The 19,542-nt window shown below is 39.0% G+C and overlaps 1 protein-coding gene across 1 annotated transcript in view; it reads right to left on the bottom strand.

Moving 5' to 3' along the window:
- PREX2 (phosphatidylinositol-3,4,5-trisphosphate-dependent Rac exchange factor 2) overlaps positions 1-19,542 on the bottom strand; it is a 186,547-nt gene that overhangs the window by 166,766 nt on the left and 239 nt on the right. The window lies entirely within an intron of this gene.

The following is a 19,542-nucleotide window of genomic DNA, read 5'->3' on the forward strand; positions in this document are numbered from 1 at the left end:
AACATCTGAAACACTGTGTTTTCTCTTATCCCATTGCTATGTTTTCCCTGCAGTACCTTCAAATTAACCAGCCCTCTCCTTTATCTGTTTCCAAAACAGTTATCTCAGCCAGGTTCCCAAAGCCTGCTGCTCTTTCTGCCAGCAGTATTGATGGCTACTCTCTCATACCAGTGACCCTCTTCAACAGGACAGCGGATCAGCTTTTCACATCATGTTTTCTTGCACTATGGCAGGCCAATCTACCTTGGACAGAAGTAGCAAGAGGTTGAGTATTTCAGACATATCACTAGGAGACAGCTAAATTTACGCTTCATGCCATTTCCCTAACCAAATCCAGGAGACCTGTAGAAAGCTTCCAGTGACCGTAAGTACACATTCAAACTTAAAGTTACCCATAATTATTAAAATGCTTGAGCTAAGAAAATAAAATTCCAGACACTCAAGTCTCTTCTTTTGCTATTTGTTATTGGCAGGGCTAGTGGGTGCTGTAGCATTCATCAGTCTCTGTCTCTGGTCCTCCCTGTGTTTCATTCAGCAACGACTCCAGACACCAGCGGACAGAATACCCACCCACAGCAAGAAGTGGCACTGCTGACAGGAACAGCATGGATTGAGTTCCAGTTGTTCCAAATAATGAAAGCCTGAATGTACCATAAATAACATGCAAATCTCAGAATAACTGTGGCATTTTGAGAACACTTATCCATTATGTGTTATCCAGCACTACTATCAGGATACACAATCTATGATACACATTAACAGTCTTTTTGGCTAATGTAAATTTGGACTTTCAAGTAAGTATTTATTTAAACTAAGACAAAGCATTTCCATTATGACAGTAGAGTTCTAGGATAATATTAACTTCTTCATACTTTTTGAGCTACAAGTACATACAGTATCTCCTTTGAAAGCCTTTAGAAACACAGACACTAAGTATGCTTCTGGAAACGTAAATATTTTATTCATGGTCACTTAATGAATTCATTTTTGTGGTTACCAAAGAGAGGTGACAAAAACTGTCATCTTTTATCTATACTAGGGACAGACAGAAAAGACTGAAAGTAAAAAAAAAAAAAAAAAAAGGATATGAATAAAGGAATTCTTTACAGCATAAGAACAGTTTTCAAGGGAAATCTAAAGCTGAAAGACAAATCTGATGGAAATCTTGGCTGCTGAAGTAACACCAATAAAGAAAAATGGAACATACAAAGGAAAAATCTATTGGTCAGCGTTTAGGAAGGGTATTTAACTTGGTATGGTAACTGAGTGAAAAAAAGAGACAGAAAGCCTCCTAACCAAGGTGGCCTGAATTGGTCCTTGGGGCAATTTCTCTTCTACCATTAACTATGTAGATAAACAATGCTTAAAATAGGCATCTCTAGTAGATGCCTCAGGTTAGGACAGCCCCCTGTCCATACCTGCATATACACATATTATGCAACCATAACTCTTTTATTACTCTGATTTAGCATTGCTTTGTCTGCCTCTATCTAAAAAGAACCTGGAAATAAAACAGGTACTAGACAGACTGGGATCAGCACCCTGTTCCCCACCTCACCCTAGAATCTAAGGTAAGTTTGTTTTCCTGTAATTTCCAATTAACAGGACATTCATAAGTATGAGCATACAAATTTAGAAGTTTATTGTGCAAGAGTTTGTTTACAGAAAATTAGGGGCAATCTAAACATATTTTCATTCTTGCATTATCAAAATACTTAGCACTGAAGCCATTCTTTCTTCTCATTAAGGGAAAAAATGGACATAGACTTTTTAATTAAAAAATCAGAGCCTCTGTGGGACAAGGGCAGCAGTATCTAATTCCCCAAGACCAGGTGGCAAAGTCCTGAACAGTAGTCATTAAAAAAAAGCATTAAAAACAGAGAAAATTATCAAGTGTAAGTACACACAAAGGTTGAGACAAAGTGCCTTGCCTAAGTCCTGTCCCTGTGTGACTAGGTGGGAGTAGCATAGCATGAGCCCTGGCAGACGAACAGCTTTCACTCTGCACCAGAAGCACTGGAGATGTGAGGAGAATCTGAAATTTAACCAGCAGTCTGGTTCCTCAGGTCTTTGTCTTAGCCTGGGCATAGCATCAGGCTACGTCATAACTTACGGTAATTATCCATTTTTAACCAGGATATTAATCATCCCCTAGAGATAGCAGATTTACACGGACAGCTGGCTTTTCCTTCTCTGTCCCCCAGATACAGGCCATGCACATATAGCTACAGAAAGTCAGAGGTGTACGGACCAGCAAGGACAGGCTGAGCCTGCTACGGATGCGCCCATTTACAGGGAGCTACCACTTAGGGATTTCGCAAGGACTTTGAAATCTCTTTACACCATTTATCAGAGAATATTATTCCAAGATTGGCTATAGCCCTAAAATATCTTGAAGCACTACTGTTAGCTCTCAAGCTCAAATAGATTAGTTACCATTGGTCTATGGTGCTTTTTGAACAATTTTATTGTGCACTTTTAATCAAAAAGAGAAAAGTTATAACACATTTTTCCGATGGATACAAGATACGGGGACCTGAATTCAACTACCAGTGAGATGTTATTGAACTCCACAGACCAAGATTTAAAAAAAAAAAAAAAAAAAAAAACCAAAACAAAAAACACAAACCACCACAAAAGCACACACACATAAAAACCCACAAAAACAGAAGAAAAAAAAAAAGGACAAGCTTCCGGAGAAGAAAATATGCATATAATATACAACAGACAAAATAAAGGGAGAAAAATGAAACATTTCGAATTTTTATCAATATGTTTCTGTAACAATTAAAATGTGATAAACAACTATTCATATGTGAGGTCTAGTCATGACTCATCATGGCTTTACAATCCACATAATATTTTGGGATGCGTGCAAATCAGAATTAGAGACATACTAGAAACAGTGGGCTAGATACATCTGTGTATGACAGTCTACTAAAGTAGGAACCAATTTATAAAGTGTAAAGAAAAGTCTTTACAGAGAAGGTCAAGATTTGATAGCACCTGTGGTAGCCACTTTTCCGAAATGTGAAAATTCAGAAAGACAGTAGTCCCCTAAAATCTTGGAGTTTATTGTATTTGTAGAGGCTTTTTAGAGGCCAAAAATATTATTCTAAGATCTTCTCTGCACCAGTTACGCTTCATTTTCTCTCAAAACCTTAGAAGTTAACTGAGTTAGAAATTTGGTTGCATGTGGCAAGTCTGCAGTTCATTTACATTTTTCATTAACCAGGAAAAAAAAAAAAATCACATCTTTCACTGTACAAGACTTCATATCACAACAGGAATATTCAATATGCAAATATTTGCTTCCCATCCATAGTGCACAGTAAAGCTATAGCTGCCCTACTCCCACTGAATGTTCCACCTATCTCTTAAGTCCAGTTATCTATCAAGAACACTGCCTCCTGCAAGACAAAAATAAGTAAATAAAATTTCAATATATGGGAGAATAAAGGGTCAATAACCAGAATTGCTGTGATATACTAGTAAATTCCTTTTGGAAGTCCGTGGGATAACTATAGCAAATACTTCATTCCGTTACCACTAGCCAGCATATGAGAAATGTTTACTCTGTAAAATTAAAAGGTTTAGAAATAAATAGGAAAGTCAGAACAGTGTATTACCCCAGAGCTGTTTGGTGGCTGCAAAACAACAGGAAAAGGAATGGAATAGCCATTACAGCCTTTATTGCCATGGCACATTAAGACAGACAGCATACAAAGAACAAACAGTTTAGACACAAAATAACATTTTGCCAAAATCCTGTTTTACATCCAGAAGTTCTTGCAGTCAAAAGCCAAATTATACTTGGCAAGTAAGTGTGGGGACTTTTTCAGTAAAGATTCGTAATATGCAAATGTATAATGCATGCAAATGCATGATTTTTTTTTTTAATATATTGCAATACCATTTGGTCCAAATCTAGCTATTAATTTTTTAGTAGTAGTAGTAAAAGCTGTAAGTGCAAAAATTCATTGTTACTGTCTATGCTAGAAGCTGCTGTAACACAGATGAAAACTAATTCATCCAGTGTATTTCCAGCACACATTTCTCACAAGATGCCCAAATTAACTTCATTTTTCATGACACAGCAATTGCCAGCAGAAAGCAACACTTGCTCACACATCCCATACAGTGACCTACATAAAACCAGTTTAAATGTCAGGAGAACTGAATATTTTACGCAACACTGCCACTGATAACTGTTGTAAAGTGGTATTTGTATACAAAATAGGTTTGACAGAGAAATAGGAGAAGCTTCAGAAGATAAAAGGCAATTCCTTTTCACCAATTCACCTGAAAATTTTGACTCAGACCCAAGAAAGTATCTGAAAGGATCCCATTATCAAAAATATTTCTCAGCAAAGAAGTGTCCTGCAAACAAATTTGGAAAACCTACATTTTACTGGATTGTACATGTTGAAAACCACATTACAAAATCTAAGCTAAGAACTTACTGAGTTTGAGTATTAACTAGTCAACTTAATGACTTAAAAATTGATAGTACAGCAGATTATAAACTACTATAACTATAAAATAGAATTCTGCTTTTTTAAAATACAGTTTTTAACTTGGCAAAAGTTTCTTCACTTGGTCTACTGAATGAAATGATGAATTAGTTGTACCAGTACTACAGCTCCTATTAAACTTTTATATTCATGTATTCCAACTAGAATAACCTTTCATCATGGCTGAAGGTCATCTCCACCAACTCACAGGAGTGTTCTGTAATATATGTATATGAAATTTAAAGACAAGCAATATCTTACGGACTCATCAGGCTAAATCTTTACTGTAAGGGTTTCTGCAGTGTTTTCTGGGGGAGGGTCAGATCCTTTGTCTTTCCCTACCTCTGGAAAACCACAGCTTACATTGTAGCAGTATCAGTGCAATTTATTGTCAGCTTCACATGAAAATTTCATCGCTGTATTTGCTGAGACACTGATTTACCAGCCTTCCCCAGTGTTGTCTGGGCACAGGAGACTAAAAACACAAAACCAAAGCATGATTCTTTTTTGCAGTTCAAATCCTTATTATTCTGAAAAGCTTCCAAGCCTACCATATTCATATTCTCCTCTGCCTACCTTTCAAGGATGTCAGAGTCAGGCCCACTACAGGCACAAAAACATGAGGATTATTTAATATAATTTTATTTCATCACCTATCCAAAAGCACAATACATTTGAGCGTTTATAAAGAGGGAACTATAAGCCTTCTCTGTTGCAGTTTACCATCTCTAAATGGAAATACTGAAATGTAATCAAGACAGGTACAACGGATAGTAAATTGCCTGTAAAACATTTAAGAGAGTGACCACAGCTTTTCAACAGAGATCACAGCAACTTCATACACTAATGAAATCCAGTTCTTTGTGCACTCACACTCGGAGCAAAGAAAGCTTTACCTTCCTTGGGGCCAAAGACCTCTTCTGTATCTGCAGAAAACAGGAAACTTTCCTTCCCATTGTTTCTGTCCGGTCTGACTATTGTAACAGTTCAGTATAACTAAACATGGGAAAAAGTCCCTTTATTTCCTGTGAGGACAACCTCATAGCATATGGGAAGAAATTAACACACTCATACAGAATATAACTGCCAACTTCCAGGCATTATTCTTAATAAACAGGATCTCACACAGTGTCAAAGAGATAAATGAATGAGTAACCTTAAAGTAAACGCAAATAAATGTTATTGCTATCAGGTATATTACAACATATTTAAATGTGGTAACCACATCCAATTAATTTTGTAATTTCCACTCATTAATTCCAATATTATTATTAATGGCAGTTACGTGTTGTTTCATGTAACTGAACTACAGAATCAACACCTTATTAGAAAACAAATCTTTCTACTTTGAGAAAACAGCAGATACAATCCTTATATTTAAGAGGTCTCCTCTGTAATTCTAACCGGCAGAAAGATCTCAACTCTGCCAAAAATGTTTCCAACATTATGAAGCAATCTACAACTTGTCACTTTCAAAATGTTAAATCAGTTACATCATCTTGAAAACCTGGAGGTATCTTTTACTGGTAAGCTTGAGATCAGCTAAAGACAGCTCACGTTTTAGTCTCTTTAATTACAAAATTCTCAATTATCTCTTGATAATTATTGAAACTTCATATTTTATCATAAAATAAATTAAAATAAGCACACACGAACCAAACACAAATATAATATTTTCACACTCAAGCTGACTGTATTTGAAGATGTCTAAGAATTCCTACCTTATTGCTAGCCACACTCACTTCAACCATTCAACAACATAGTTAACTTCTGGGACCACAAGTGGCGCTTAATTTAACACTGCAAAAGCCAGTGATGCCTGTCCTATTAACACAAATACTACAATACAAGGAAATCTCATCACATACTTGACATGTTTCAAAGGAGGTTGTGTGTGCTTTTTCATTTTTAGAAGAACCAGTAACCATTCCCTCTCCCTTTTCTACCTTGTTCGCGTATTTTTCCTTTATTTCCAGTATTCTCTCCCTTCTACTTCCAGAGCAGAGTTTCTCCTGTAATCCCACACCTCTCATTCTTCATATTTATTCCTGTTGTTAGCTACTTTTATCCTTCACTGAGACCTCTTTCCACACCTTTTCCCCATACACTCTTTCACAATGCAAAACAGAATAGTGAGAAGGAGCAAACATCAGCTACAACTCATACTTTAAGCATCTTCCCCAATCTCTAAAAATACCACTTTTGATATTCAAAGATAAATGAAGAGAGGAAAGCAAGGCCTAAGTAAGGTGCTAACTACGCTTTGCAAGAGAAGGATAGGCAGAATTCTTTAATGTCTTACAGTACAAGAAAAATCATAATTCAGTACCTCAAACATTTATTACACATATTTGGGGGTTTTAATTTTTACCCTCTGAAAACTTGTGCAAAAGATTAAGAATGAAACGAGGGTGAAGATCAATGATACTGACACCAGAAGAACTCAACCCAAAGGAGTCTGAAATATGATCAGGAGTATGAAAGGGGTTTCATAACAGGAATGATTAAACTTGGACTTCTAACAAGAAAAATAGTGATGCAAGTACTTAAGTGAATTTTTCAGGCAGGACATTTAAAATGAGCAAAAGGAATTATTTTGTGGGAAACACATTCAGAAGTTACTGGTGCCAAAAAAATACAAACTGTACAAAAATAAAATAGGCAAACTCAGAGACTACGTAGCTTGCATCTAGCCCTACATCCACAATCTCGAGTACAGACAGCCCCCAAACCACTAGTGCCTGAAGTACACCCTCAAGTAATGCTACTAACCACCACTATAAAAAAATTACTGTGATAGACCTATTATTAAATCTATCACAGCAATTCCCAGGTTCCTTCCAACATCTCTCATTTTAGGTCTTTATCTTATACTGCAAGTTCATTTTTAAGTGGTATTTTATAAGCTTTCAGGAGCAAAAATCAGCAGGCACTAGAAGGAAGGAAGCAGCTATCATTATAAATTTAGGGTGGCCATTTTTACAAAGGCATTCTATGAATCAGGACGCATTTACTGTCTTCCTGCTTTATATGGCTTCTGTAGAATAACTCTCCCCCACAGACAAGAAAAGGATAAATAGGAACTATTCAGCAATGAATATTTTACAAGTGACAAAACACTAACTCTACAGGTATGTGCCACTTTTCCTTCCCTCTACCTTGTAAGGCTTTGGTTTCTTTTTAGTGAAAGTAGTGCTTAGACACTGCAGAGCTTCAGCTGCTTCCACATCTGTTTAAGTCTCAAATGCCTCTGTGACTCTTAAAGCAAAGTCCCTTTACCATGCTCACACTATAGAATCCAAGGATGTTGTCTCAAAGCATCCTGTCGTATGCTATTTCTTCTAGGCATCTGGATACACCATATGCTTAAATTCCTTGGGTAAGGTAACTCAGCACATACTAAGTAATAAAACAAAGTGATTTTCCAGTCTTGTTATATAGCATCCCAGACATCAATCACTTTGTTATACAGTACATAATTTCAACTTCATAGCTTTGTGGTTTTAGTGCCCAATTTTTTTCAAAATGTCATAGTAGGAATTATGAAGTAAAAACATGGCCAATTAAGTTTACAGAAGAACCTGAGAACAACCTGAAAGCGTATTAAGGGCCAAGGAAGAGAAATCTTGCTTACCATTCTTCCATTTTGTATCTGGTACTTTCTACCTTATTTCAATAACATAAAATGGGAAGTTGATGATTCTTATGGTATCTTTTGTTAAAGAAAATACAAACTAATGAATTATTTCAGGGGTTGCTCCACTTTCATGCTGTTACCCAGTAATCAGTATTTAACTTAATTCCCAATCTGGAATTTTTAGCTGGGTAGTAACACAAAAACAGCTTTGTTTTAGATACATATTCATCATGGTTTGAACTGTCATGCCTTTGGGGGTGGGGGGCAGCGAGGACACAAATATAGATGATTCCGGGTATGTAACTTGACAAGTCTCAAAGTATCTCATCTACTTCACCAGTTTGTGCCTATTACAAGGTAGCCTTTCCAACACAGATACTACCAAATTTACCCTCCACCGCTTGCCGGAAAACCCTTCCTAAACAAGCCCCAAGACACAGGTCTCACTGAAGGCTTTCTGTAAGCATAACTTCATGATGTTAGTAAGGCAAAGAAATTAGGCTTTTCAAAAAACTGGACATTTACAAGAAGTACAACAAGTGTAAACACAGTTCTAGCCCAAGTATGAAAACTTTCTTGTAGTTTAGCCCTTCTGGCTTACAGTTCCTGAAATATGCCCCAGCCATTTCAGCTGGGGACTCAGGGGTCACAGCCACACATATATTCCACCTTCAGATTTGTTTCTCAGACTGCTGAGTACATGACACTAGTCATTGTCCCTCAGCCAGCCAGACCTGGCCAGCCTTTAAGCTCTGACCAGCCACTACCCAAATTTGTGTTCTCAGTTGCTTTTTGTGATGCAAATAAAAACATCCTTATTATCTACCAAGAGGCTGAAGTCCCAAGTACAAAGAATTTCCCATGGCCCAGCTCACACCTAGCCAGCGACAATGAGGATTTACTGCATAATCTCATGGATAACTCTTGTTGGCCTAGATATTCTCCATGTTTGGAGCCTATTTCTCCTTTTCTATTCAGCCTGCCAGATGATTGCTCTTGCCTAATCCATGCTATTCAAATTGATTTATATCCCTGATGGAGCTCTTAACACCTCATCTTTAAATATCACAGAAGACACCATGTACACACCTCAAGCAACTCAGCTCTCTCCTATACATTACTACATCCCTGTTGAGATCGCCTATAACACGTTACTAACATGGATACCCGGCAGGGCAACAAGTTATTTTCTGAGACTTGTCTAAGAGTGCTCTGTCTCCACTGATGCTCCTCTGTCACATCATGTTTGATTTAGGCCTAAGGCGCCTGGGATTGTTAAATCAACATGGAGGAATACATTCAACCCTCACTCTAGGAATGACTCCATTTAAACAGCCTGAGAAATTACCAGTATGTATCACAGGGCAAGTTATAAAAAACTTATTCAATGTAAATTCACCTGTCAATTGATACTGGTCACTTCCTCTAACTGTTATAATAGGCAAAAGTATATTTAGAAGGCAAACATATCAATACATATAATGTATTTAAACTTCAGGTGCAAACATCAACAGCTACAGCCAAATTTCATTTTGAAGTGAGAATGCATATAAAACTTCCCTAGGAAGGTCAAGGAGTAGATTATTTATTCTGCTCCATTCAGTAAGACATTACCAATTTGTCAGGGGACCTGCATCACACAAATGACACTGAAATAAAGCAAGCCACCCTACTACATCATATTACTGTTCTTTCCACTATTCTTCAGTTCTAGCTGTTTCTCCTACCCATTCCCCTACACTAAATTCATGCTCTTCAGCCTTGAACTTAAAAGCTCATGAGGTATGCCAGATGACTTGGCAGCCAGGCTACCAAAAGCACAAAGGAGAATCAGGAGGTCTCATGGGACTTAAAATAAGCATCAACCCCTAATATCTCAGTTCTGTCCCTACAACAGGATAAATGCAGCTGTGAACAGTCTGAGAGAGAATCACAGGAGCAATAAAGCTTGCACAAAATGAAGCTGGCTTTGAAGAATTACCCTTGCAGTTTCCCAGGCATTTTAAGTAGACAACTATTCTTCTAGCATCAATTATATATAAGGGGAAAGGGCTGCTTTGCTGTCAGAGTACTGGGAATCAAGATATCAGATTATATTTCTGGCTCTGCCACAAACTTCCACTGGGACCCAAAAATCCAAGATCTGCCTCTAAGTTTCCCATTTGTAGAACTACTCAGATTTGATTTATTAACAACAGCAATGCACTGAGAGAGCTCTGAATAGAAAATATTACAGAAGTGCCAGGTTATCTGTTTACTGAGCAAATATAACACAGTTGAAAAAAAAAATCTGTGTATCTGAGTTTCCTCTTGGGTTTTTAATATTTGTTTGCTGAACAGTATACCCTGGCCATTTGCACTGCAATTTCAGAGGATACAGGAAACAAAGCAGAGATGCAGCCCTGAAAAATTTGCTCTCCTGAAGAGCTGGAACTTCAAGACAATCTTTTTCTCCATCAAAATTGATGTAAAATTGATGAGTCATGTAGGTTGGAAGGGACCTCCAGAGGTCTTCTAGCCCAATTGCTTGAGCAAAGCAGTGTCAACTAGAACAGGTTGCTCCATCTTGCCCAGTTGAGCTTCGAACAAAATAAAGATATTCCACAGCCTCCGGGCAACCTATTCCAGTTTTTTACCATCCCCATGGTAAACAATATTTTTTCCCCCACATTGAGTTGGAATTTCCCACTTTCCACTGTGTCTCCTTCTTCCACTGTGCACCTCTGAGAGGAGTGTAGCTCCATCTTCTCCATATTTACCCATCAGGGAGCTGTAGACAATAATAAAAATTCCACTGAGCCTTCTCGTCTTAAGGTCAAAGAAACCTTGCTCTCTCAGCCTGTCTTTCCAGTCATATGCTCCACGCCCCTCCTCACCTTGCTGGCCCTCCACTAGACTTGCTCCAGTAAGTAAATTTATTTCTTGAACTGGAGAGCCCAAAATTTGAGTCACAAAGGTCTCAACTGTAGAGTAGAGGGTAATGAATCACTTCCCTTGACCTACTGGCAACACCCTTGCTAAAACAGTCCAGGATGCTGATTGTTTTTGCACTGCAAGGGTGCAATGCTGACTGTTGTTCACAAGCACTCCCAGAGCCCTCTCTGTAAAGCTGCTTCCCAGCCCCCAGCCTGTACTCATGCACAGGGTTATTCCATCCCAGCTGCAGCACTCTGCATTTGCTTTCACTGAACTTCATGAGGCTCCCGTCAGTACTGTTGGTACTCCAGCCTGGCAAGATCCCTCTGACTGCTCAAAGTGCACCTTCCTATCCCACCATCCAGAACATTACTGAAGACATGATACAGCCTTGGTTCTTGAGGGACACTGCTCATAACTGGGCACCACCTGTAGTTTGTGCTGTTGACAACTGTCCCTTGAGTCTAACAGATCCACCAGTTTCCCACCCACCTTACTGTCTTTATCCAGTCCAAATTGATGAGACCTGGATGTAAGGATACTATGTGAGGCCACGCCAAAGACTATGGTTAAATCAAGGTAAATAATATCTGTAGCTCTCACCAAGTTCACTGAGCCAGTCATCTCCTCATAGAAGGCAGTCAGGTTGATCAGGCAGGATTCACCCTCGATAAATCCCCAGAGGCTGCTTCCAATCACTTTCTTTTCCATCAGCTGCATGGGAATGGTTTTGAACATGATTCACTGCATCACCTCCCCAAGAACTGAGGTAAGGCTGATGAGCTCACACCTCCCCAGATCCTCTTCCTTGACCTTCATGAAGCTAGGTTTGACATTTGTGTTTTCCCGGTCATCAGGAACTGCCCACAATCACCATGACCATTCAGAGATGACAGACAGGCCTCACATTGACATCAGCCAGCTTCCTCAGATGCATCCTATCTGATCTTGGACTAGTGTATATCTGGTTGCCTGAAGTACTTCGTAACTGTGCCGCCTTCTACTGTAGGCAATGACACATTCTCACAAAATCTGCAGGTAAGCTTCAAGAGGCCTAAGGGAAACCCTTATTGGTGAAAACTCCAGGAGAAAAGCATGGAGTACCTCAGCCTTTTTTATGTCCCCTCTTCACAAGGCTCCCTGTCCCACTGAGCAGTAGGCACACATTTTCCTTAGCCTTCCTTTTCTACCAAGGTACCCACTGTGTTGCCCTTCACATCTCTAATTTCAATGCCAGCTGAGCTTTGACTTTGCTATCTCCATTCTTGCACGTCTTTATATTCCTCCCGAGTAGCCTGTCCCTAAGCTCTCTGGAGTCCCACACCAATGCACACAATCTATTCACCAAAGACAGTGATAGTCCTGCTCAGTCCAATACAGAAAACTGAACTAATATGCATGTAGTTTAGAAGTAGAGCAAAAATAGTGAAACAAAATTCCTGAAAAAGAATATGCATGAGTATGTAAGTATACAAAGTTATTCAAGATACTTGTATAAAAAGGTAGAGCCTAAATTATTCATCTAAATTATTATCTTATTCAAGCCTGTATTTCATTCATGGGTAGCCCAATTCCTTTCCAAAGAGGGACATATACTTAACGTACAGACACATGGTTATAACCTTCTACAGACCGGCAAGTTGGCCCCACCAGTATCTTAGGTCAACTATAGCCAGTTTGGATTTGTTTATTTTGGCCAAAATACAGTTCCTTTTGGTTTCCAATGTGAAGAACTTCTCAGTTCCTCCTATGGTGTAATACTGTTACTAACTTTGACTTCGTCTTCTTTGACAAAATTGTTCTTCATGCTAAACCTACCAAAAAAAATACAAACCAACCTTGGAATGCATAGTTTCAAAGCACTTGGTGTTTCAAAATGGTGAAAAATATTACTACTGAAGAGGGTTGAAAAATATGTCTCCATAAATATTTGAAATCACTGCAAACTGCATACTATTCAACAGTGTTAGGCTGCATGGAGTAACTTAAGTCTGGACATATTGATTGATGGTCCCCTCCAAGTAGTCTCTTCTAAATTAGCAGCTCACATTACAAACTTGTGAAATATATGTGGCAGGAGAGTTAGGACTGAGCTATAAGGCAGAGCAAAAGAACAATTGGAACACTGCAAATATGATGATATTTATAAATACAGATAAATCAAGAAGTTGTAAAACACCCTGAAGCATATCATGGTCTTTAGCATGATACGTCTTAGTCTACAATAAGTCTTAGGAACAGAGAAGTTTCTTAAATGCTGTGAAACAGATTTCTCCTTTCAGTATTTTAGACTTTTCACTGAACAGCTAAAGGAACCACCTTTCTTCTTAAAGAGTAGCTTTTCAAAATATAGTCTAAGTACCTCTGAGAGCAGTAAGAGGAAATCCATTGAAAAGTATGAAACATCTGTTTAGAGTATAGTGCAGTCTAAGTCCAAACAAGGTAAGATATGCACTTGAAAATTCTTCTGAGAAAACTCTGCTTTTTGCCATTGTCACACCTTGCATGAACTCCGTGCTCAGCTGGTAGAGATGCAAATAATCTTTCTTGCTAATCCACTCCATAAAGCAAGCATTCAACTTTGGGGGTGGGAGTTACAAAGAAATAAACAGCTTTTAACCAGTTACCCTTACTCTGATAAAGACCACAGGTGGTGCTATTGATATAGCCAAGCAAAGTTAAATAAGAATAGAACACCACATTCACGTTTTTTGTAACACTTAAGCAAGTTAAAAACAGCAAAAATTGGAAGTGAATGGAAAAGATATTGACTTTCTATGGTAATTGTGTTTGCACTTCCTTTTGACTTTTTATGATGAAGTAGCCATAGAATGTTGTTTTTCTTTTCCTGAAGAGAAAGGAAATCACATAACCTTATCAAAAAATGCAGCCAGCTAAAACCCTTCCCTTCCATTCATTTAAATCCGTTTTATAAAATATAAATGCAATTATACAAACCATTATGAAGTCACTAATCATTACTGCAATTGAGATACACATATAACATATTTAAGGAGTTGGACTCAATCATCCTTACAGGTCCCTTCCAACTTGAGATATTCTATGATTCTATGATATATACATATAGACACAAAACCAACACACACCCACTGTTATTGTATCAAACTACAGCCATAAAAGATCTTTTAAAATGGTTCTTTTGTGAAAGGCCCAACACCTCATTTCATCATCTAGCGTAACCATTTGAGGAGTTTCAATCCAGGACAAATCTTCTATTGCTGGTCAGGGTTAGTAATGCTGAATTTGACTAAAAAGTTACCTGGTGTCTCAATTACTATTAATCACTTGTCCAACAAATTAGTTTGCTCAACAATCAAAGAAATACTTGAGCCAAGAGAAAGGAAAGGCTCAGTGTGGCAGGGAAATACAGAACCTGAGGAGTCACACAGTCACTGAGAAGGCTGGGCAATAAACCTTATAAATAAAATCTCTTTATGCCCATTGAAAAGCAAGGATTCAGCTTCCCTTAACAGGGCACGCATTTAAAGACAACAAACCCTTTTTTCACTTTAGTGCAAGCAGAAGAGAGGGGAGAAGACAGTACAGTAGGATCTAATGGAAATAAAACTGAGATTTGAGAGTTAACTGGCAGAAATGTATATATATTCACAGAAGAAACTCTGTAAACCATACTATAGTCTACATAATAAACTAGCTTTGCTTTTTCCCCCAGCTGCTTCAAGATCTAACTAGTCATCCCAGCTGAGGCCGTGGCATTTGGAAGGCTTACACAAGTGCCAACATCTGCTTCTATTCCCATCAACGTCAAATTTGTCAGAACACAAAACTGCACCAGAAAAGCAATCCCTCCCATAGAAAAACAAACTCTACTTCCATGGATATCCCCTGAAGTACCAAGTGTAGCAGATCTATTACATTTCCAATTTCTATTCCAAAATAAAATTTCTTTCCCAAGATACATATACACTTTATTTATTTATATGTATTTACCTACTATTGTACCTAGCCTATTTCCCTGTAGTGTATCTGCACCCTAATGTTCTTCATGGCCTGGTTTGCCTTTACTGGCCAAACAGTCATTGTACAGCGCAATCATAAAAACTAAGCCTTACACCAAGGTACAAGGTGACAAATTAAGCCAGCTACTTTTTGGCAACTCTTTACTATTCAATACTTTTTAATTTCTCAGCAACTTCTACGCACAGTTTTACTGGTCTCTTTACTACTGCTACATTGAGGGTTCAGGTGAGTACCCTGATTTATACAGTAAGTGAAACTTTATATGAAAACATTAAGCAAATTAAAAAACAAAACAAAACAAACAAACCCACAACTTGTTTTTTAAAACATTCATTAAAAAGTCAAATATATTCCACAGCATAAAATTGTGGACCAATGAGAATCTTGGAAAAGCTTATGTAGTTTTACTCTAGTTAGCTAATTATGCTTATAGAGTAAAATAGGAAATTTTCATTACATTTACACAGAGCACACTAAATATACATGCTTTGTCATTTGCTGTTAAGAATGAAATGGATAAGGTACATACTGATAAAGTCACAAAATTTTTTTAAAAAGCATCTTTACCATGAACGCTCAAGGTAAAATTAATTCTTCAGTTACACAGTTGGATGACACGTAATTATTTTAGACAGAGTAAATATTCACCAACTGTTGCTTTCTCTCCCCCCCAGAAAGTGCATTTTGGTAAAAAAAAAAAAGATTCTCCTCTATCCTTGCAAGTACAGCTTCTCTTTCACTGGAAAACAAAAATTTCACCATTGGAAGATGATATAATCACCAGAGAGATCACCCAGCAGCAGAAAAATCCCAATTGCTAATTTAGCCAGTAAAGTATCGATAGTTTGTAACAGAAACCTCATATTTTAGCTCAAAAATCTCCATCTGTAGATAACAGTTTTCAAAGACTTTTTAGCGCCTTAGGTAAATGTTTCCGTCACTAGATTTCTTTCTTTTAAGAAATGCTAAATGCTAACAAGAACAAAAACTCTGTATTGCAATGACACTCCAAATGTTATAATGAAATGTCTGAAGGAAAAGTGTAAGCCTTTCTTTATAATTTCCTGTGCATGCCTCCTGCCTCCAACATTCCTGAGACTACTAGTGGACTTTAGTTTATCCACCTCATGTATGTTTACATACCTCACTCAAATGGGTCCAAAACTGTTATTGCTCGGTATTACTGATGTCTCAATATACTGTGCTACTCTAGCTTATTACTGGAAGATTCAGGAGATACGAAAGAATAATATTAATACAACCAGACCTTTCCACTCAGACTTGATCTGTGATGAGTGCAGATTAAAAACAATGTACTGAATTAACACTGCATACAGCCAAAAAGAAGAGGTGAACGAACTCGCATGGGAATGACTAGTTGGCTATACCTATCTAATAAAATAACGAATATATTAAAACTTCTGCTTTGCACTTAATAGCCTTGTAGACTTTCGACAGAATATATAAACCAAGCTGCTTCTCACTACCCTGATGATAACTGGAGGATGAAGAATCACAGAGGAGTAGGGGAACAAAAATACTTTAAACAACCAATCAGAAATCGGTCCTCAGTAAGACGCTCTTTAATTCCAATATAAACTGAAGACGCTGAATAAATTTAATATATACTGGACATGTTTCCCATGCAGGGAAACCAGCAAAGCATTTCCCATGTTGACACACACCAGCAAAGTCACTTCCTCCTTATAAAGTCTTCATTCTCCAGCCAGCCCCAAGCCGTACCAGGCAAAGACCCATTTCCCCAACATGACTGCATCAGCAACAGGGCTCTCCTCCTCCCACCATTCCAACAAATCAAGCTTACGCTTCACTTCCACTCCTGTCCGTATTACATAGTGCCCATTGTGACAGTGTAATTTTGCTTCAGCCGAAGGGGTGGTGCACGTTATCAGTTCACTTCACAAGATCTCATGAAGTACTCAGGCAAATGAGTTAGGTGTAGTATGATGTACATTACACTTCCACACAAATCCCACTTCTATACTGCCCCATTCCTACACAAGAACAATCAACTGAAGAAAACTGATTTTTTCTGTTCCTTAATTTAACTGCCTCAACAGGGCATATACACAAAATGGAAACTGCAGTCCAAATGGGTGAAAAGTTGGCTCTCTTGCCCACCACTACTACACAAGTGCTAATGTACTTTTCCATATGAAGCATATACATCATAAAAGATTACATTCTGTAAGCCCACAGAAGAAATAGGCTCTAACCCTGAAACCACAGGGTTTTTTTCATTTATCTCAGGGAATACTCTGTTCCTCTTAACTACAGTGAAACCTGCAGGTACTCCATGCAAACTGTTAGGAAGACTATAAATGGCTTCAGCTTCTCAATCATAAAAGAAACATGGTTTTCACCACAATGATCTTCACAGACGGTGTCAAGGCGACCTGGAAGCCTAACCCTTAACTTTTATTGGAACTCGGGCTGCCTCTACTTTAACAAGACATCCTGGAAAATAGGATAGGGTTTGGACAGGGAAATATTCAGTGCTGGGACCCCACACTGGTGATAGGGGGGGTCACTTCAGACTAGCTCTAGTCTAGTCCCAGGAACTACACACTCATTAGCAGCCAGATGTGCTCCTACCAAAAACCTTCCAGTTCACTTCCATCCAAAAAGGAACCCAGGCTGTGTGCCCCAAGACCACCTCATGATGTGAAACAAAGTAAGCTGGGATAGTGTTTGTATCTCAGAAGAGCTCATCCTAGGACTGACAATGGTTTTAAGAAAGGGAACCATAAGCCTAGGACACCTAAATGAGAGGATCTAGCCTCCAGATCAAGAAGTAACTATAGGAACAAGTACAATGATGGTTTTGATGGCTTATGTAAAATAAATGTGACCGTCTCCATACTGGCCCTAGTCCAGTGGCCTTCATAAATCCACCACCACAGCTGCTCTCAACAGCAGTCCTAGCACATAGGCCAAAGGAAAGCTCAGAAGTTGTTTTCTCAAACCAAGGCTGAAGTACAGTTAAAACATATGACACCTCCTTGTCAAGGATTTACATCTCTGAACTGTCACTTCAACCCTGTTCACAACCATTAATGAATATGAAAAACTTGATGTAGAACCCGCTATTTAACTCCAGCCCTCCTCCCTTTCTCCATATGATTTATTTCGATCATCTTGATCCCAACTGCAAAAAGATGCATTACTGAGTTCAATATTTGGATGCAACTTGAAATACATACAGAGCCTGCTCTTTAGAAGGAGCTGAGCACTTTTTGCTTGAACACCCATATCTGCTATGTCTTAAACTGTAGGGTCCAAAATTAAAGATAGTACAAGTTCTTTAAATTTGCTGAAATGATCTAAGACTGACATACACCAAATTGGGGGCTTAAGATAAAATATTGAAGAACATTCCTTTAGGATAGGTATTTTTTTACAATAGGTAACATCTGAGTGTTAAATGGAAGCAAGTAAAACACAATCGCACAGCCACTTTCTCAAAAACATAGACGTTAAACTTTAAAAAAAAAAAATAGAAAACACATTGGACCATTTACCATTTTTCATGGTTCTGCTGAGGATAAACATATGGAGAAAATAAGCTACTCTGTAGATCTTATTTCACTCCAGTGTCTGTGATTTTATTCTCCCCATCACAGCCAAGCTGAGAATTTCCTCTTTCATGATAATAAGCAGAAAGTCCACAGATCTCAAGGCAGCAAAGCAGGAAGTTTGCAGTTTGAAGGATTTCCCCTCTTCAGTGGGACAAGGGAGGAGAGAAAAGTATGAGGGGGCTACTACGAAATCTTTTACAAACTTAAGCAGCTGACATACTTATCTTACTTGGACATACTTATCTCAACAGGGTCCTCGAGTGATGCTACCGAGGCCACGCGCAAATGAAACGCTGCCCGCATCTGTTCTGTAACAATTTTCTCACTTTGGCTTTTTGAGAGAGTGAAAACTCCTGCCTTTCCCATTAGGGTATTACCCGGCACGAATAATCCTATCAACAGTGGCAGTCAGATGTAGAAGGAAGCTAAGACTGCTGCAACACAGCTCTCCCCAGAACGCGCTACCTTCCCAGCTGACCCTGTATCACAAGACAGGAGTTAACGCCACATGTGGCTTTAATGCCAAGCAGCTGCTGCACACCAGCACCCCCTCCGTCCTCCTCCTCACCCCCCCGGACTATCGCAAGTAATGGAACTGCAGCGCCCTGTGAGCAACACGAGCCCCCACACCCACGGCAGACCTGAACCCAAGCACGTTGCCCCCGGAGAAGCGAGGTCACCCGCCCAGGCTCTCCGAGGAGGGCGGCCGTGGGGGCGGGGGGGGCGCGACCCCTCCCCAGCCCGTTCAAAACCTGTGACTCCCCCTCCCTCTTAAGCCAAACCGGCCGCGCCGCACAGCTCGGGGCGGAAAACCCTCTCCCGGGCGCGGGTCGCGCCGTGCCCCGGCCGGCGGCAGCCCGCCCCGCTCCCCGCG

The sequence above is a fragment of the Haliaeetus leucocephalus genome, unplaced genomic scaffold, assembly GCF_000737465.1.
Source record: "Haliaeetus leucocephalus isolate CR32 unplaced genomic scaffold, Haliaeetus_leucocephalus-4.0 Scaffold506, whole genome shotgun sequence".
Classification (NCBI taxonomy): Eukaryota; Metazoa; Chordata; class Aves; order Accipitriformes; family Accipitridae; genus Haliaeetus; species Haliaeetus leucocephalus.